This window comes from Nesoenas mayeri (assembly GCF_963082525.1).
Source record: "Nesoenas mayeri genome assembly, chromosome: 1".
NCBI classification, from domain to species: Eukaryota; Metazoa; Chordata; class Aves; order Columbiformes; family Columbidae; genus Nesoenas; species Nesoenas mayeri.
Window position 1 is genome coordinate 19,642,100 of NC_137541.1, and position 22,422 is coordinate 19,664,521.

Consider the following 22,422-nt stretch of genomic DNA (forward strand, 5'->3'; position numbering starts at 1 on the left):
CTCCAAAATGTTCATGATTAAGGCTGCATACAAATGCTGCTTATTCAATTGAATAAATAACAGTTCCACTCACACAAGAAAAGGTGAACTCTCCATACAAACATATTATTTCCACACAAATTAGTAAATCGTAGCATGGGATACTAAAGTATTTGTGCTGAGTGTGTGAATTGGCAACCACCTTTGCAGGGTTGACAATGGTGAGAAATATTCTACCTATATGAGGTGTAATGTCAGCAGGAGGGCTCTGGGAAAATAATCAGCAACAGTAACTACCCTGGCTGTATGAAAGGAAAAGAATGTTGAGTTTTCAACATTTTGGCCAGCACGTAGAGGGGTAGGACCCTAAAAGATCTCTCCGGGCTTTGTTATGTTTCTAGTAGTTTAACAGCTGAAAGCTGTTCTTCCAACTAGCTCTTCAGTGCACACAATGTAAGAAGGCTTCTAAAGAGATGTACACAGGGGAGAGGTAGAGGTAACATCCTGCCTGCCCTTGCAGCGTTCAGGCTGCCTGGATGTATGCATTGTCCTGTACAAAAATCTCTTTCATACTTCCATAGTATGCTTACTGATGGCATGACTAAAGTCAGTGTAAGCACAGCAGGGCTGTGAGTAAAAAGAAGTATGAAACACTATCATTCCTTTGTTCTCCTTTATTCTTCAGTCTTATAACCTGCTTCCTATGTAAGCACACACTGTTATTTTATGGTAACGGGTAGAAATTTTTATTATTTTACAACATCAACAAACATAGAAGGCAAACTACAACACACACAAAATCAGCCAAAAAAAAAGGGAGCATAAGAGGAAAATAAAGGAAAACCTGGGGCATGTAAAATCAAAGAGCAGAAAATAAATAGAATGAGAGGATGAGAAAAAGACAACGATGATACTGATGAAAACTTCTGACAGTACATATGGAACCTTCTAACTGGGCATTTTGTACCCTAGGAGCAGATGTGTTAAAAATCTCAGACTTTCACCTTCTCCTATCTTATGTTTTTCACATTTCTTCATATTTACATTTCTCACGTAAAAAGTTGTCAGATCCTTGGGACAGAGATTTCAGCTGTGGAACCCAAGCTACTGGCTGAGCCTGGTAAGTATTTTTGTACATTTTAAGAGTAGTTCAGGTATTCTCAATCTATATAATGTGGAGAAATTTATTTTTCTTGGAAAAAAAATGTAGATTTATTGAAAATTCTTTTCAAATTACCTGCAGGAAAAGAGATACTGTGGAGGACTATGGTGGGTCCGTGGATTCCCTGATGGAGGGCATGGGAACAGAAATTAGCCTTGAAGATATGAAGGCTATGTTCACTTTTGGGCACTTCACTACAAGAAACACATTGAGGTGCTTGAGAGAGCTCAGAGAAGTGCAACAAAACTGTTGAAGGGTCTGGAGCACAAGTCTGATCAGGAGCAACTGAGGGAACTGGGGCTGTTTAGCCTGGAGAAAAGGAGGTTTATAATTCTGTAGAGCTGCCTGAAAGGAGGTTATAGCAAGCTGGGTGTTGGTCTCTTCTCCCAAGTAACAGGACAATAGGAAATGGTCTCAAATTGCACTAAGCAACACTTAGGTTGGATATTAGGAAAAAAATTATTCACTGAAGGGTTGTCAGGTATTGGAATAGGTTGCCCAGGGAAGTAGTTTAGTCACCATCCCTGGAGGTATTTAAAAGACATGTAGATGAGGTTCTTAGGGACACTGCTCAGTGACAGTGTTAGGTTAAGGAATGGACTTGATGATCTTGAGAGTCTTTTCCAACCAAAGTGATTCTATGATTCTGTAATTCTATAAAGACTTGTCTGCTCCCTTTCAGATTTTTCAAATTCAAGTAAAAAAATTGTTTATTAAAAAAAAACCCCAAAACGCACAAACTTCAGATTGAATACTCTCTTTAGTATATCTGTTCCGAGTGTTAGACAAAATATGTAACACTGAAACACTTGGATAAAGATTAATTCACTTTGTCCTTTAAATAGCATCATGGGATTCTCGTCAAGCTACATCTCTAACAGCTAACATCCATTTTTTAATCCATTGCTGTAAATTCAACTTTCAATTTAAATTCACTAGAGGAATAGGTGAATTAATATATTCAGAACACTTAAACATCCTTTTTGCTTATCTTTAGTATTATAGTAATAGGTGTGGAAATTTCTAACTGGCAATTCTTTGATGCTAACAAGGGGGAGAACTGGTTTGGCTTTGTTCTACTAGATTTTTTTTAAATTTTGCTTGCCTGAAAATTTGAAAAGGTGCTGATGAGATCTGTAGGCCAAGTCATTTGCATGACTAATAAATTTAAATTTTTTTACCATAGTATTGGTAAATTTTTAAATATCTATCATGTATGTAATGGTAAATGTCAAGCAGTACTTGCTAAGAAAAGACCTTACTCCTGAGAATGATTATGAATTTGAGAAGAAGAAAGTAAAATAAAATATAGCAGACATGCCAGCAACAAAATACTACTCTGTTTCTAGAGACACATGTAAGAAAAGCCCCACATTTTGAATTCTATGACTATGTTCTCTAGGAGGGACATTTAAATTTCTTCCAGTTGTTATCTGAATTTATTGACAGTCACATTTTATTAACAAAATGAAATTTAACAATTATAACTAATTAATACATGAGCAAAACATCTATAATAAACATTAATTCTGTTCATATTTTTTATAATCTGACAAGAAACTACCTTCTCATACTATGCCTTATGATAGTGCAGCTTTGATATTATTAGTAAATCTATGCTGCTTCTGTTTGTAATATCTTTTTTAAACTTACAGTAATAAATAGAAGTCAAATAAAAAAACCTACCTAATTATATTTGTTGCAGGTTGATTTAAACATTTCAAGATTAGTATTCTGTTGTGTGAAGCATTGCACAAATCCAAATGGACATCCATTCACCACCCAGAGTGTTGGTGTTTTCCCCTACCTATTTTAATACCTATCTAATGTTCCCGGGAAGGAAAGTTTATTAAATCCATTACTGGTTCAAGAAGCATTATATGTTTATATAGCTTTACATAAACCTTTCAAATATATGTATAAAATGAACTGGACAGAAATGTAAATTTGGCATTGATATATTTGGAAGTGTATTACCTTAAAGCAGACACTGGAATTCCCCAACTGTTTTATCATGTTCAGTGCAGTTCAGCTTCTCGTGGTATAACTATGATATTTAGATTACCTAAGTCAGACAGGTTATGAATCCCATAGAATTAGTTGTAAAAAAATCCCGCTTAGGAGATGTTAAAAGTTACTGCACTAGATGCCAACTTTATTTAAACAGATATTAATATGATTTAAAGTATAAAGGCACAGTGAAGGAAATGAGAAAACTCACTTCTGAGATGATCATTGTAACTTCAGATAAATAAAAATAATTTTAAAAGTTGTGACACATTATTAAGAAAGGAGAAAAATACCCTGAAACTAAGCTAATCTCCAACTGATTTTTCAGGAAGCTTCAATTAAGAAAGAGTAGTTGTCAGTCATAATTGTAACTATGGTGTCTAAATGAGATTGTTATTGTAACTGGGTGGTTATCACCACCCCTGGACCATACCTTTAAATAGAGATGGGATGAGTCCTGACACATAAACTAATCTAACCCATTTTACTTTGACTGAAATGGAGAAAATTCTTGAGGGGTATTTTGTGAACACAAATTACTGCTTTAACATTGCAGCAATTAGAAAGGAAAAGCATGAACATTAAGAATTCACAACACATTCAAAACATGTGTCAAGGAACACACTTTATACCTGACATGTCACCTGGATCTCAGTCAGTCTTTTGAAACAGATGGCATTTATTCCTCATGGGGTATCATGTCCCTCCAGACTGAAAATCTCTTGTTCCCTTAGCCCTGGCATCTTCACCTCACAATGAAAACTGGAATATGAGCAGGACCCAAGAAGGTCACTGAGGGCTTTGAATCTTTCAGTCAGATAAGGTTTTAATAAACAGCAGGGAGAAGGGGGATCTTATAATCTGGTATGCCCTTAGTTTATATTGGCTAAGAGACAAGGTTGTTAGAAACGAAATATCAGAGCAATTATATGTTCTTTTGAAAGAGAAATTGAGCTGGATAAAATTACCATCATTATCTTCATTGGCTCAACTTTTTTTTTTTCATTATATTTTATGTTTATCATACAAGTTCAAGTGTGTAATTCAGTTAATTATCATTAACTGAAAATCATTGAGATTAGATGATAAATTTATTTTATTTTCATTAATCTCACTTTGATCATTTATTAAACATACCTCTCTAAAAGTATGTATAAATTATTTGTAATCAAAGCCCTTATTAAAAAGGAGAAAGAAACAAAAGACAATTTAAAAATAGAGTTATCTCCAACAATTTCTTAATTCAAAATACCAATAGACATAAACACACAATACACACATGCATACTTGCTTAATATTGAGTCAAATCCTACATTTATTGTAAAAACTCCTATACTGTCCTAACAAAAAAAAGGCATCGCCACAATAATGTAAACAGAAATCACACCATTATGCTTTGAAAATCACAAGACCTCTTGTACCTCTTAACTCATGTAAAAAAAAATCACTTTATTCTTCAAATTGTGTTATTCTTCCTTTCTTTCCTGCATATTACCTCACAAATTATTTTTGTGTGGAAGAGAGGGCTGTGAGGGGAAAAGGGGAAATCTAATTAGTCTTATAAATGCAAGGTTTAACCTTTTTTTTTTTGTTTTTGTTTTTGTTTTTGTTTTTGTTTTTGTAGTAGTAGTAGTAGTAGTAGTAGTAGTAGTAGAGTAGTAGCAGCAGGGGAAAAACACACATAGACAAAGCAAGCAAACAAACCAAACACAAACAAACCAAACAAACCTCAAACAGATAAACTCAGCAGCTACTATTCAGCTAATTATTTTACCGTCTTTCTGTAGCAATCACTTTGCTGAAGTGCATGGGTTTTTTGTTTGTTTCTTTGTTTCTTTGTTTTTAAAATTGACAATGAAACCCTGTGAAATTCTACATGCAGTACATCAGCTGCCATTTTGAATCTGGGAAATGTGTAACTTCATCATTTGCATTTGTGTAAATAGGATATCCACCTACCAACATTTTCCTAGTGGTGCACATGTTATGTTCCTGCCTGAGGTTACGTATGCCTTTGTTACTGTGATTTAGCAGTAAGGAGAAGTTGTTATCTAGAAAGGCAATTAGAAATGACCAAGAGACCTATTTATTCAGTTGCAATGTTGCACTGAGTATCCTACTCAACATGAGTAGTTGATCTAACAACAACACAAGACTGTAAGAAACATTTGCAAGTACTGTGGCTTTTTTGCCGCCATAAATCAAATTTCACAAATGTTTTATCAGCCTTACAGGTCTAATGATTAGGAAACACTTAGTCTAGAAATGTGGAGTATGGCTAAGGAGGCATTCACCTGAACAAATATGCTGTATGTATCTAACCATCCTAACCTTCCATAATGATTGAAGCAGTCACTTTTAAATCATGATTCATCATATGGATAAAAGAAGACATTCAAAATTTGATAGGCAAACTAAATATTCAAGTGCTTGCATTTTCCCACTGACTACAAATAGAATCTAGATGTCTAAACTCAGACACAGATGTTGGTATGGCAGACATCTCAAGTATCTTCACAGGATCTGTACTTCTTTTTTATTTTTACAAGACAAACTCTTCTTTCTAATACTGACAATCCTTGTTCTGTCTATGTCCCAAGGGAATCATGCTGTAAATTAATTGTTTTTAAGATTCTCATCTGTAGAGCAATTCTTACTGGCCCCATTCCCTGATGACGAAATATATTCAGTTGTACTGATTTCAGTACTTTGACACATTTGTCAACAAATAATTCTAGCCTATGGTGAAAAGAAACCTTATCCATATTTCCTGTGTCAGTATTTTTGGTAAATAACAATGTAGTGTATCTGCACTATCTAATCTGAGGCATTCAGCATGATCACTCTGAACTGTTCCCTTCAACACCGCTTTAATGGAAAATACATCCTCAGGAATCAGGCTCAACTAATTAAGTACAAAAAGCTATATATATTAAAGAAGTTTGAAATAGTTCTATTTAATCTAGTTAAGAATTTTATTTTTATGTAAGTATTCCATACGTTCACTCATTAATACACTGTCCCAATCACTTGAAATTTGTTTTAGACATGATGAGGGAGAATGTTGTATTGATAAAATATTTGGAGTTATTTATATGCTTTATTGAAAAATATGACAATAGAGACAAATCCAGCCCATTCATTTTCAGGAAAAGGTCATTAACTAATGCATAGCCTTGCAGTTTGCTAATGGGGGACCAGAGAATCAGCAAGTGCCAGTTGAGTAACTTTGGATATTCTCCAGTCCTATTTCAAATGCAACAATTGTTGCCCTACAGTACTCTGGTAACCTCATTATATACTGAAGTGTAGTACATAACATTTATACTGACTCAGTTTCCTAAGAAAGAGAGGAAAAAACCCCTGTGTTTGTTTCGTTTTGTTTTAGTTCAGCTTTTTCCTGGTTTGTTTGGTCTGAACATTTTTACTATCTGTATAGGGCAAACATTCACTCTCATAAATTGTTTTGTTTTGTTTTGTTTTTTTTCTTTCTCTCTATATACACTAGATGAAGACTGAGTAGGTGGTACTCAAGTCATAGAAACTACTGTCTGAACTGGTATCAAAAAAGTATAGATATCCAAAAGTACAGGAATTTCTCCCTCTCTTTGAGTTAAACGGAAAGTAGTCTCTAGCCCAGGTTGTTCTAACTGGATACCAGGGGGCCATGGTTTCTCTCTTAGAAGTGCCACTCCTTTCAAAACTGAAATTCTGAAACCTGGGGGCTGAAATATCTTCAGCTTCTTATCTTTAGTTTCTGCTGAAGTTAAAGCTGAGGAAAACACATTGTATAAGTGAATCTGGTATTCAGAACAGTCTGTACATAACTGAAGGATTAAAATTAATTTTAAATGTGATGGCATTTAATGAATTATTTTACTATGAGAAACTGATGTAGTGATGTGGTGTAACCCTAGATTTGTACTGAAATACTGTAGCTAGCCAAAGGAGGTGATACCCTACTCAGCACTGGTGAGACACAGCTGGAGTACTGTGTCCAGTGCTGGACTCCCTGGCATGACACAGATCAGTAATAGAAAATTCAAAATTTTAGACTAAAAATTAAGCTTATATTCAATGACAAACCAAAATTTTAAATAACTAGGTTTTTAATTCTTCTAAACACAACTGTAACAAAATTTTTAAACAAACTTATGTAATTATAGAAATAAGAAGTAAGAGAATTAGATCAAATCAGTAAATTCATATACAAACAAAGTTATTTTAGAAATTAAATATATTTAAGTAACATAATTTTAAATTATCAAAGAACTGTTATACATATTGGCAAACAGACATTTTGTTAGCATAGAGCAGGCTGTCATGTACACAACACAAACAGAAAGCTGAACTGACCTTTCACAAAACTGAACTGAAATATGTTGCGTGATATATAACATCACATTCTACAAATGTCATCTAATTTTCTTTTCTGATGCCCTTATCTAAATATACCATGAGAACACATTTAGTTTTACTTTCTAATTTTTGTTTTTAGGACACCACAGATATTAACTTAGTAAATCTCATTTTTAAGAGAAAATGTGAATTTCTAATCTGACTACATGGATGTCTTTTGCTTTTTACTCCTGCAATGTGTGTTAGTATCTGATAGAATTTTTTCTGAATTTGAGTGTTTTCTGTACTCAAATACAGTTACAAAATCTGATTATGCTCTAAAATTTGGAAATAATTTAATTTCAGACACTGGTTTTATTTCCATTGGTGCAGTGTTATTGATTTAAACAAGACTGTCCCATTGCAATGCAGACTAGAATTTGGCTCTCTGTGAAAAGACAATAAAGTATAGAGCCATAATTTTTACAAATTAATAGTGGTAGTAATAATAGTAGTACTATTAGTAGTAGTTGTAATAGTAGTGATACTTTCATTCGTGATTAAAAAATGAAAAACTATGGAATAACAAAACAAATACAACTAGTTTGAATGGAAATCACATTACATTTATAGTGTAAAAGGATTAAATAATTCAGTTGATAACATGTATTGCCCTCAGTCTTTTGCTCTGGTAATAAACACAACTTCGAAATTTTTTCTCTCTGTGGCGCAGTGTTTTATTTCTACTGGTCCCATGGTCTATATGAGAACAGTTTCATTCCTAATCTGTTGCCTACAAGTAATAATATTCTGTAGGAGAACATTTGCTAACAATTATTTGTATACTGTAGCATATTAGAAATGGAAACACAACTTAAAACATAGCCTCTCTAAATAACTACAATTTTTGGCCTAAAAAAAAAAAAAAAAAAAAAAAAAAAAGCTAAAATTCTATATACTATTAAAAAGAAATATGACATTGCAGGATAACTGCTAAAATTATAATAAGAGGTTGGGAAAAAAAATAGGAAGTATATTTGGAATGGGGAAACTTCATATCTTTATGTATCATTTTCCATCTAGTTTGGCCTTCACACACAGCCAACCACTTTATGTAAAAGTTTCATGTACTCTATGGCAATATATAATGAAAGATCAAAGAATAGACCTACTGATGCATTTTAATCCGATTTTATGCAGAAAATGTTGTGGAACAGCACCATCTGCAGGTGTGCTGTCATAAATTTAATGTTCTTGGTGTAGTTAGACTTCATTAATGTCATCTGTCCTTTCTTTGGGACAGATTTGTTCTCTGCTTTTGGGGAAAATCCTGCAACTAGTGAGGTATGGATTATTTTGCAGACAAAATGCTTGTCATAGTGGACAGTTAAAAATAATATAGAAGTACAGAACCAAATATTTTTTTAGCAAGCATCTAGTTTGAAAGAGCTCTTGTTTGAGAGTCCTTTTGTTTTTAAGAACTGAATAGACCTACCTGTTTAGTTATGTCTTTTGTAATCATATCTTATATGCAGTTACAGAATCTAGTCTTTTTTCTCTCTGTGTTGCAAATACTTATTTTTATATTTGTAAAATATTAGTCATAGTTCTGAGACAGATCAGAAAAGAAGGAGAAAAGTCAGTATGATGTTGTATAATGTGCTTAGGAATTGCATGAAACTACTTTATATTGTATCAATAACAAGTATTGTTGCTGCTTAAAAGTAATCTTGTGCTGCTTCCGCTAGAAAGCTATATGTTCTTAAGACCATATTTTTGCCTCACTCTGTTCCATCTCCAACCCCTCCATCCTGTTGTAGGTCTTTGGAGTAGAAATACTGTGTCCTTTTAAAAATCTCCAAATGATTATGTAGAAAAATTTTAATAGGAATGGACTGGGTAATATGCCATCCATTTGTGTTAGGCTCTATGTTTATTTACATTTTTAAGGAATTCTGATCACAGATTTGGTCCAATGGAATATATTGAGCAGTAATAAAACCTGAATACTACTCATATATATTCAAAGATGTGAAGAATTATTCAATTGTTAGAATGCAGAGCTTTCTATGACAGCACAAAGCCATTCAGAAAACCTACAATCATGTCCCTAGATCCTAGGCTGGTGTACTAGGATATAGGTTTGAAGCTCCAAAACCATCTGGTGCAAGATATACAGAAATAATAGGGGAAGAAAATGTTATACATTCATGTGTGTGCTTTCTTGAGCTTAATTCATTGCAGGGATCAATCAGTCACTAGTAGAGTGCAGATGAAGAAACGAGTTACAGTTAAACACTGAACTAAAACTTCAGGGCTTTAATCTTCCAGTGCTTTATGTTTATGCCTTTGTAAACCAAATGCAGAACAGCAGTAAAGTTTATAGCACAGCAAAATATCGATGTTTTACAGCCATTTTGTCACTTTTGCCACAGTCACAAAAGTGTTTCTACAAGTTGAAACTCCAAGCTGGCAATCTACATTTAAATATTTTTTTCTATTTTAAAGTTATAAAGACTTTTCTGTAACTATTTAATTCATACATCTTTGTCAGAGAATACTTGCTGGCTATTTTTTATTGAATATCTGATAAAAAATTAAAAAAAAAAAAAAAGAAAAAAGGAAAAGGAAAGTGAAAAGGAAAAGAAAAAGAAAAGGAAAAGGAAAAATCAATAACCAAAAAGCCCACTCTGTTCCTCTCTACTTAGTTACTGTAAGTTGTCTAACATGGTATTTGGAAACAAACAACTGTTTTCCAACATATTTGTCTAAGACTTCCCGGAAGAATGAAAACCTGCCATGAGCAGATGTACACAGGAAACATGCAGCTGGGCATTTTTCAGGGAAGTTGCTTTTTGCTGGAAAATATTGACCTATTAAAATGGAAACCACGGCTACAAATACATAGAGTAGGAGACAGTTCAACTCGGGAAGCTCATTATTGATGTCATCTCTAATACATATCACTGTAGTTTTGAAGCATAAAATGTCTCTTTCTTCCTCTGTCAGCATTCTGTTTCTCCAGGTGTCTCCTCTCCATTTCTTCCTGTTAATCACTTTTTTGGCAGGATTTCCTATCATCTACCATTCTACCCACCATACTGTCTGTTTTAATTTTTAAAATTAAAACTGCACCAAAACCCCAAAATGGAACATTTCAAAAGCAGAGACTGACAGGCAGCCAGCCGAAAAGGGAAAGAAAATAATACTTGGGTAGTTTGGGCATTCTGTTATTATTCAAAGATGAATGGTTCTGGAGAATGCAAGAAAGAGTAAATTCAGGTTCTTCCAGTTCAATAAATTCAAGTTCTTTGATAATTAATTTAGCCAAGGAATTTGAAAATTTTGTGTCTTTATCTCTTGAGGACATATAGCTGATTGTGTCTACAGTATCTACGTGCAATTTGCAACACTTGAAATTCAGAAAAGATTCATGGGAAGGGAAAAACCTATTCCCTCCCAGCTCTGCTAGGAAAAAAAACATTCAGCTTTTAATTTATTATTTTGTGGTTGTTAAAACTGTCAAAACCTGAACAATATGATCACGTTAGTATCAGTTTCAAGGTTTAAATAACCATAAATCTTGAAGGTAGTTTACATTTTTGGAGCTATTACATTGCAGTAGGTCCTCATTTTTTTTTCCTGATATTTTAGCTTTTTTCCTATTGAAGCAATTTGTCTGAAGGTATAAATCTGAAGTTATTATTGTATGACACTTTCAAAGATCCCTGACAGAAACTTAAAAATGTTTCTCTGATGTTTACACAATATGAAGCAATTTGAATAAAAGTTTCTTTCAGTTTTCTTGTGCAGCATATGCAATTGTCGTGACATTTCTCATTTTCAAAATTAAAATAATTAAATCCTCATGACATTGAGCTGTATTTTATTAGAAAATGAAGTGAGGTGCTAGAAATGTCCCAGACAAAAGATGTTTTAGGTAATGACAACCAGTGCTTGAGGATTTATTTTCATTTACTTTTTTGCCATTTTGAAATTGAAAGAATATTAGCAAATCACAATACTTTTTCAGTTTTCAATTTATTAAATTTAGTTTTCTTCCCTGTTTATACTTTTAATTTTAAAATCATGCTGGGGACTGGAAGAAAGCAAATGTCACTCCAGTCTTCAAAAAGGGCAAGAAGGAGGACCCAGGTGACTATACACTGGTCAGCCTCACCTAGATCCCTGGGAAAGTGATGGAACAGCTTATCCTTGGTGCCATCTCAAGGCATATCAAGGATAAGAGGATCATTAGGGGTAGTCAACATGGTTTCACCAAGTCGTGCTTGACCAACCTCTTATGAAGACATAACGAGGTGGGTAGTTGATGGCAGAGTGGTGGATGTGGTCTACCTTGACTTCAGTAAAGCATTTGACACAGTCTCCCACAGCATTCTCACAGCTAAACTGAGGAAGTGTGGTCTGGACGATCGAGTAGTGAGGTGGATTGGGAACTGTCTGAAGGAAAGAAGCCAGAGAGTCATGGTCAATGGGGTAGAGTCTAGTTGGAGGCCAGTATCTAGTGGAGTGCTTCAAGGGTCAGTACTGGGGCCAGTATTATTCAATATACTCATCAATGACTTGGATGAGGGAATAGAGTGTACTATCAGCAAGTTTGCTGATGACACTAAGCTGGGAGGAGTGGCTGACACGCCAGAAGGCTGTGCTGCCATCCAGCGAGACCTGGACAGGCTGGAGAGTTGGGCGGGGACAAATTTAACTAAATATAACAAGGACAAGTGTAGAGTCTTGCATCTGGGTAGGTTCCAGTGTAAGCTGGCGAATGACCTTTAAGAGAGCAGAGTAGGGGAAAGGGACCTGGAGGTCCCTTGCATCCCATGCAGGATGACCATGAGCCAGCACTGTGCCCTTGTGGCCAGGAAGGCCAATGGTATCCTGGGGTGTATTAGAAGGGGTGTGGTTAGTAGGTCAAGAGAAGTTCTCCTCCCCCTCTACTCTGCCCTGGTGAGACCACATCTGGAATATTGTGTCCAGTTCTGGGCCCTTCAGTTCAAGAAAGACAGGGAACTGCTGGAGAGGGTCCAGGGTAGGGCAACAAAGATGATTAAGGGAGTGGAGCACCTCCCTTATGAAGAAAGGCTGAGGGAGCTGAGTCTCTTTAGTTTGGAGAGGAGGAGACTGAGAGGTGACCTCATGAATGTTTATAAATATATAAAGGGTGAGTGTCACAAGGATGGAGCCAGGCTCTTCTCGGTGACAACCAATGGTAAGACAAGGGGTAATGGGTTCAAACTGGAACACAAGAGGTTCCATTTAAATTTGAGAAGAAACTTCTTCTCAGTGAGGGTAACAGAGCACTGGAACAGGCTGCCCAGAGTGATTTTGGAGTTTCCTTCTCTGGAGACATTCCATACCCACCTGGACACATTCCTGTGTAGCCTCATCTAGATGTTCCTGCTCTGGCAGTGGGATAGGACTAGATGATCTTTCGAGGTCACTTCCAAACCCTAACATTCTGTGATTTACAAACTGTCTTTTATGGTTTGTCATTTTTTTGGCTGCTTATAGCTTCCTTTCAATAGCCACTCACATTTCAAAGCAAGAAAAAACATCTACGTTAGACTACAACACACTTAATATCAGAATACTCATTGTGTGCAAGATCCCTTGCACATGTGACACAGATGTTAAGACTCCATGACAGTCTTGATCCTCTTGAAATCAAAGGCAAAGTACAGGTAGCTAAGCGGGCTTGGCATGTCTGTGCTGCCCCAGAATAATTTACTATCTAGTGTCACGTGACTATTGCTTTCCATGAACTTCAAAGGGAAACATGGGGCCTGAAACTGTACATTTCCTAGTGCATATAATGCAATCACAGCTACTTGGCTTCACAGACTGTGTTGTTAGGAGAAGGAAGATAATGCACTTGTGTCCCTCTCCACTATTAATCAGATGCCAGGATAAATCCTTATGTACAAGTGTTCCACCAGCCCTTAGACCTGGCTCCTGACTCAATGAACAGTGTAAAATCCCACAGAATGCAGAAGACAAAAGGACAAAGCACATAATTTAAGTCAGGAGAGTTAATGGCTGTCAAAGTACAGGTAAATCATCATTCTTAGTAGGGAAGGATTTGTTTGTTTGTTTTTGATAAATATAGTACAGCAGACAAAATGGGGAGAAACGGATTGTAGAAGAGACAAGGTAGAGCTACCAACAAAGAAATTAAAACCAGGAAATGGAGGAGACTTTGAGAAAAGCAGAAGGAGGATGGGGGGGAGGAGGGGAGGGACATTTTATCCTTCAGAACTACAGCAGTGTATCAGAGATTGTAACACCTTGGTGAAGCAACTGAAATTTTGTAAGATAAAATATAAATTAGAAATGATTCTTGCAGACGTGTTTATCACATCATGAATTCCCAGCAAACAACTTTATGAGGCCTTTCCCTTCATTGACATCTAATGATGTTATTTGTATCAGTCTTCATACAGCATCGCACCAGTGTCTTCACAAATTTGCATATACACTGCTTGACTAGTTTGACACCTTAACATCATTCTCTGTTTTAGATGACTGTGTTTTGATAATTTTACTGCAATAATTAAATCAAAACACTTTTGCTCTAAGCCTGACAAGAGAAAATGTCAACAGCTTAGTTAAAATTACTGGAATAAGGGCTACAGAGGAGTAGTTAATTGTTTGAAGGTTAGAACCAAAAAAGTAAGTTTGGGAAGGATGGAAAGATGGTGAGCAAAGATAAGAATATCATACACATATCTATGTGCACAGATAAACAAATAGAAAATGTTTTCTGCAACAATACACATGTACAGATATACCCACATACTTCTATCTGTACACCGATATGTACATCTATACATATTGGTAGTTGCTTTTGTGGTTCACCCTTGGCAAAAGCCCTGTGTAACAACATTCTTCAAGATAAGAATATGGGTGTAGATATTGTCAAATACACCAGGCTGTCTGGAAGGTCATCTGCCCAAAACCTGGTCATGTTAAAGATGAAGATAACCACCAGTTCGATTAACCATTTACCAAGTAATTACCAAGAGACACTGAAACAAAGAGTCACCTTGAGAAGGAGTATATGACAAACATGAAGATCTGCAATGGGGCCGAGACCCGTGGGGAAGGGAAGGGCAGGCGGGTGGGTGCAGCCCGTTCGGGGCGGGCCAGGAAACGCTTTCCCCGCCCTGGGCAGGGACCAGCCAGGAGGCGCCCGGCACGGCCGAGGCTTCCCCAGCGCGGGGGGCGGGGCCACCCCTGGAGCCCGCACGGCCCGGAGGGCGTGGGGAGAGTCCAGCCCGCGTTGCCAGAGAGAGCAAAGGTTCCTGTGTGCGATTAGAAGTTTTGGGGATCAGTTGCAGAAACATATTTTTAAAAATAAAAATGCTTATCAACATTTTGTAACTGCCTAGTATTGTAGTTTATCTGTTGGCATAGATCCTGAATCTGTAGTTCACTGACTGGCTGTTACATAGACGTCATTTAGAAATCAATAAACCACTTTGATCCTGGCTTGATGTAAACTTTGTGAAATAAAGAATGCAGCACCATTTGGATTGAAAGGGCGTCAAAAACAAACCTCAAACCAAATAAACCATCCAACACTCAACTGTAAGTTTCATCTCTGTGGGACTGTGGTTAGGACAAACATTAAACCTGGAAAATCGTTACATACAATAGAAAAGTCAAGCTGATTATGCTACAGTTGCTGTCACACTGTTGCTTGTGATGGAAGCTAAGGCTTTAATTCTAAGTCACACGTTGTTTCTGTTTTTACTACAGCTAATCTTGCACGCAACCTACACAGCCTGTGCACCTGGATGTGCTATGAAGACAAATGTATTTTCAGGGATGCTGACAGAATTATACTTGCACATGAACATCAAGGACAAGATTATAAACAGTCTCAGTTTAATGAGTCCTCTTGAGGCTTGGACACTGCGGCTCTGGTCTCTCTGCCACTCGTCATTTACATAAAGAATCAGTTTTAAAATCCAGGGAGGTGCCAAACATTGAAAAATATGCAATATCCAGAACTTCTTTCTTTGGGAGAATACATTTGAGAGAAGTGCTCTCAACACATTTACATACAGGGAAAAATTACAACTTTCACAAACAAGTAAACTCAGGGTAAAATATGGGTAGAACAGCTTTGACATTGGCACTAAGCCATTTTAATTTTCTATAGAGATCCTTATTCATTTGCAGCATCAAATTTATAATTGAACATTATTTTCAATAACTTGTAAGTACACTTAAATATTTTTATTACCTTTCAGCTGTGAAGCTAATGCTGTAATATAACTGGCTATAAGCAAAACTAGAACAGATGATAATCTTACTTTTTTTATAAGGTTCCAAATCCATATCTAGAGCTCTCAAATAATCAGATTTGGAAGCAGGCTGATGCAGGAAAATCTAAATCCCAGATTATATACATTGGGAAAGCAAATAGAATTAATTCAATTTTCATAAATGTATTGATAATAGTTGGTTCTTATAGTTGTAATCGTTTATACTAAAGTATCCGAAGTTCCAGATTTTATCTACGCATACTTTTTGCCAATTTTTTGTGTGAGAAGAATTCTTGCCCTGTCTGGGCCAGAGAACTGAAGCACTATAATCCACTGGAAATGCAGTGGATAAACAACCCAGATGAACATTCATAAACCAGAATGTAATTCAGTCCTTTTTGTATGTATACATGCATTTAGCTACTTGGGAATCCTTCCTCTGACATGAGATGATTTTCCATCAGGCCTGTAAAATCTATCTTATAGTTTTCGATTCTCCCTGATTTTTGTTGCAAATAGACCTGGATTTCTGAGAGTGCTTTGACATTATGAACCATGCTATATTTACTACTGCATATTTTAAGTTATTTTCTACGGGGTAGCTGAAGATGCTGTTTCAAGCTTCTTTATTTTCTATTTAAATATGTATGTATGCATGAGTATATGTATATCTGTATGCATTTTCTTTTTATAAAATAGTGCTTAGATCCCTACTACAAGGTGAAATGCTCAAATAAATAACAAATTGAAGAATTACAATAGTGACTATTAATTACATCTGGTATTATCAGAAGTAAATGATTACTAAATTCAATTACACTTGATTATTTTTCTGTACTTTATTATCTAACCATTATGTTTTTATTGAGTGCTTAATGCTTACCTCAGATATCATGTATTTCTGCTGTTTTCTTATAATTCACTGTGAGGTTTGTTTTGTTTTGTTCTGTTTTGTTTTGTTTTTCTCAGTTTTTTAGACAGACCTAATCTTTACCCTTACAATATTAAAGACAATGTGAGTTTTAACACTGACTTGAGTAAGTGGATGACTGATGCACTGAATGCTCTAATAGAAAACAGATCCCATTTGAATCTTTCTGGATTTGATTCTTTACTGTGCTCAATTGATTTATGTTTTAAAATTAGTTTTCTGAATATTAACATTTTGGAGTATAAAGACAAAAATCAAACTTAAGCTCATTTAATGAAAAAAGTACTTGGTTCTCAGGGATCTGCTTTCAGCCGCTGCTTACATAAATACATCATAAGAAATGTATGTCTAAAGATATATATTAGTATAAAAATATATTGTGTCTGTATATACATCTATGCACATGGATGTGTATATATATGTGAATGTATATTCATCCATTTTCTTTAATGTAAAAAAGGGTGAAAGTAGTTAGGCTATGAGTAGCTGCCATGTAGTGGGCTGGAGAGAAATGGATAGGAGCTAATCAGAGAGCTGTGAACAAATACTATAAATTGGGAAAACAAGCCTGATATTTCACATGGGTGCATAGGATCCTACAGAAGGTTACTTGATAGTAGTCAGTATAAGTAGCACCACACTGAGAAGTTCTAAGAAGGTATTGGTAATTTTCCACACTGGTCCTCAAAAGCAAGGAACAAACTTTGGGCTGATATTCTTGCAACAATGGGGGGAAAAAAGGCAAATGTGTTTTTCCAAAATTATTTTTGTGTAACCACAGTAACACTTTGGTACATCTTTAGCACTGGAAATTTTAAATAGGAGGCCACTGAGAGGTGGAGGTGAAAGAGCCTCCTTGCTGGGAAACCTGCAATCATGCCATCAGAGTACCAGGGGGACTGAAGAATGACAAACAGTGACTATTTATAGTGTACCAAACCTTAGTCACTGGTGCATTTCACTTCAGATTTACAAGACACATGAGAGAACATAGCAAGGAAAGAGTGAGAAGAAAAAAAGAAAATCTTAACTACTCCCTTATTTTCTTTCCTGTGCTAATACAGCCTTCTCCAATTCCTGCAATTAGCATATGAGTTATTTTATGGAAGCTTATATATACAGCTGTGGATAACTCACACAAAACTGTGACAGATTGTATTTGCTATCAAACCAGCCAGCAAATTTTCAGAGGGATTGCCTAAAAACGTTCAAGCAGAGAGAATGAATGTGTTAGCATATCACATCCATTGGGAGTACATTTTTTTTCTATGCCTTGCCTAGAGGGTTGTAGGTATATTTCCAAGAAAGTCTTTTCTATTTCTCTCAATTATTTTGAAATTTTTGTGTTATACAGAACTGTTTTTTACAGAAAAAGAGCCATCAACAGTAATGACAAAGTGTTCTTAAGTGTATGTTGAAAGAAAAGCTGAATAAAAAAGAGAAGTACTGCTAGAGTTAAAAACACCTGATTATTTGGTGTAAGGCAACACACAAAAAAATCTAGACATCTACACACATATATATTGAAGAACCAGCTCTTCAGCAGTACATCTTTTCATAGCAAAACCTTCCCACACTTTGGCTCAATTGGAAGTGCCTGTTGATTTACTTATACCTGGGCATAATAGTCTGATTTTAGTTAGATACTACTGAATATCTTTTTTTATCAAAGCCAGGGACAACTATAACCAATTATTCAACATGTGCTATACATGCAGGTATGGTCAACACATGCTTAGGAACTAAGACTTCCTATAAGCGGGGCAAAATATGAGAACTGTATGTCCCATCTTTGAGATAATATAGTGATTTTTTTTCTTAAAACTACAGGCACAGAACCAATGTTGATTCAGTCCACAGGGAATCATGCTGTGTAAAGTTGCCTAACTTGGACTTCATTGTCTAATGACCTGACTTTGATGGAAACAGAAATTTTTATTTGCTCAATGCTTACAAAGATGCCAGTGAATTTAAGAGTTTTACAATTGAGTTTATGTGGAACATGCAGTACAAGTATTGAGCGTCTCCAAAGGTATCCAAGTTGTCATCTTTGAGGACAAAGTGCAACCAAAGGTGGGTCTTGGGGAAGCATAACATGGTACCTTCTTTATTTACTGTTCCTGTAACAACTTTCATACAAGTCTTTAAAGGACATCCAGTGTCTTAAATGAGACACTAAGATTTCCATCTCTATTTCAATTACTTTAGGCCAGGTATTTAGCTTCACAGTTTGGCTTTTGGAAGACAATGCAGGAGTTGTTGTTATCAGAGTGTAGTGAGCAGAAAATAGTAAGATATGACTAAAAATATCCTTCTAGAAGACTATATCTGGTATTTGTGAGTTACTCCATCAAGTGGAAAGTCTGATTAAGATCCCAGTTCCAGGGTGGAAGTCAAGAAGCATAAGGCAGAACATACCAAGTAAATATTTTATTGGTGCTACCCAAGCTGAGTGTTGGTAGAAAGCTGCACCGTTACTTTGGAATAAGTCTTGCAGTCATCATCCATGCTTTTATTTACACAGCTTCTAGTCTAGTGTTGTCAGAGAATATTTTTCAAAGTTGTCCGGGACTTTACATAGTTCTTATACCTACTAAAGACAAATATAATGCCTCTACACACCATTCCCTGCAAATATATCTCAGCCATTAAAATTAACAATCTTTTTTCTCTACTTAAGTAAAGAAAATTTGACAATAACTTGTGATAGGGTGAGATTCACTGAATCAGCCAGGCTGAGAGTCCAGAATTCTTACAGCATTTTGTTTAATGGTACATCATCTCCAGGCTTTAGTTTCCTCTTGTGATTGATTTTACTGTAGCAGTATTTATACTCTGGCACACAGACCACCTTAGAGAATTCTTGCCATCTGTTGGCTTATTCACATGTGGAACTCTACTTTGAATTGTATTTCATAATGTTATAATACCCAAATGTGTAGATTCTAAGCATATCACAGAATTTTGGTATGTATATGAAAAAAAAATCATTTTTTACTTATACACACACATATTTCATTTATCTTTGTACGTAAATTATATATACATACACTATTCATATATAGTGTATGTATATACATGTATATGTATATGTGACTTATATATATAAAAATATGTTTACATAAATGAAGTGAATTATATACGTGTTCTGTTTATTCAGAGTTCAAATGATTTATTTTCTCTTAAAAATTACTTAATTCTAGGAGTAACTGACACCTAGTGGAAGAGATCAGCCTAAGACTTTCAAGACAACTTCATAGAATTTGAGAATCATAGAATCATTTAGGTTGGAAAAGACCTTTAAGATCATTAAGTCCAATGGTAAACCTAACACTACCAAGTCCAACACTAAACCATGTCGCCAAGCACCACATCTACACGTCTTTTAAATATTTTCAGGGATGATGACTCAACCACTTCTCTGGGCAGCCTGTTTCAATGTCTAATAAACCTTCTGGTAAATCTGATCTAAACCTCCCTTGATGCAACTTAAAGCCATTTCCTTTTAATGTATCTCTTAATGATGTCAAGAGATTTTCATCATATTCCTATGGATGTTTTCCTTTCCTTACCCAAAGGAACATCAGGCTTCATGTTAACATGTTAAGTATTCCTTTAATTTGATTTACCTGAAAACATAAGAAAACAAGCACATACAACCTAATGGCTTAATCTAGAACATGTTTAGATATGTATATTCAATATCACATCAATATTTCTATCTCTATTTTATAATTTGACATAGTAAAACAAACAAACACATAAAAAGCACAAGGGAAAAAAAAAAAAAAAAAGTGAGGTAAGAAATCCCTATGCTTCCCAATAAGAAGAAATCTTGTTAAATGACCTTCTGGCTTTATGTGGACTCTCAGAAATCCTGCAGGGGTTTCCAGTCTTCCAGACTTCAATTTGTGTATCTCTATCCTCCAACAAAATAAAATCCAGACCATAGTTTTTAGCAAATTTTAAAATTAATCAGAAATATTTTATTTAGGTGAATGTCTTAATTCACAATCAGATTAACTTAATAATTTTGTACTGAAAAAAAAATCTCTCTCAGAAGTGTGACAGTATAAACAAAAAAGCACCCTCACACACAGAGAAATTAGTTATTGTCACTGTCCAGATCCAAACATCCTGTTCATTCTAAAACAGAAAACTTAATTTCAGACTCAGATCTTCAATATTTTTTAGGTAATTAAATTCTGTTGGTTTCCATGTAGTTAGGGACATATTAATAGTTTTCCAGCCAGCTTAAGCATTATAATAACTGATTTTTAGACATTCTGGATTCTTTGAGTTCATTATGCAAAATTAGTCATAGAGGGGTTTTGAGGTCTATGCCACTTCTGTTTTGTGCCTAACTCTAAATCCTGAAATGCTAGGGAATATGTAACAATAGCTCTCTACTGTTCTGAATGACCCAACATATGTCCAGAAGATAGAGCTGTTGATACCAGACTAAAATTCATGAGACATTATCACAAAATTTCACTTCATTGAGTAAATTCACTAATTTTCGTCCTTCTAGCTCAAGAATGTGTGCACAGAACCTAGTTCTTCAGTGTAGAAATGCCTTCTCTATTAATGTTAGCCATATAGGTTTCAGTTACAATATTGGCTTGAACCTTCCCCACTGATCCCCAACACTGCATGCCCGCTAGCACAGTCCTTTTACTGGGTACTTCACAAGACAAAACCCAGAGCAGGTCAGGAGCTAGGACTGTTTTAGGAGATGCTACTTCAGACTCTAGTTCCTGCCTCCTGTCTCTAACCTGGTCCCATGACAATGCTTCAGCAAATGTTGCAATTCTGTTGTCTATAGCTCTATTATCCCTCATGAGACAATACCCTCTCATATGTGATGCATGGCCTTGACATCACAATTTGAAAGTGCAGATACGGTAATTATCTCATTATCTTGTTCATATTATAAAAAGATATAAATTCTTAAAGAACTTCAGCAAATTGCTAAAAAGCCTAAGGTGGAAAGACAAGATCACAATGAGGCCCAGGAAAGACTGATACAGTAGTTGTGTACCTTATATGATGTAGGTAATTAGGTAGGAGACATGAAAAAAAGAAAGAGCTTCCGATCACAGGAATATTCCTGTATACCTATAAACCAAGCAGGCCTAAGGCTGGCTTGTAATTGGGTTCAAGTACTATGCTAGTAGAGGTGTGCAAAAATTAAACAGAACTCTGATGAGGCTTATGCAAAAGTAAGTGTTTTGAATGCATTTATCACAGATTTTGAATTTGCCACATGCTGACTCTATTAGTTCCCCTAAAAAAAAATATAAGTCTTTTCTCAAAAAGAAAGGAAAAGGACTTATCCTCTTCTGTGTGTCTTAAACCCTGTTGCACATGAAAGACAATCAGCTAGATTGTTCACCTTTATTGTGAGAGTACTGTGCTTAGCTTAATTTGAAGTAGATATCAACATAAAATTCTTCCATTATTCATGCTCACTATGATACAGAAACTTTCTGAGGGAGGTCAAGTTTGTCAAAAACCTCCAGCATTCTTTATGACATAAGAAGATTTAATATGATTTTGAAGTTTGTCAGCTTCAGTACTCCAATCTGAGTTCTACCTATTAGGATGTATGTCTCGCTTTAGTAAATAATAGCTGGTTTATGATAGTACCTAGTAGTCATTTGATTGCTACTGACCTTTCTGTTTTTCTCTAACACGAATTTGAAGAAAAG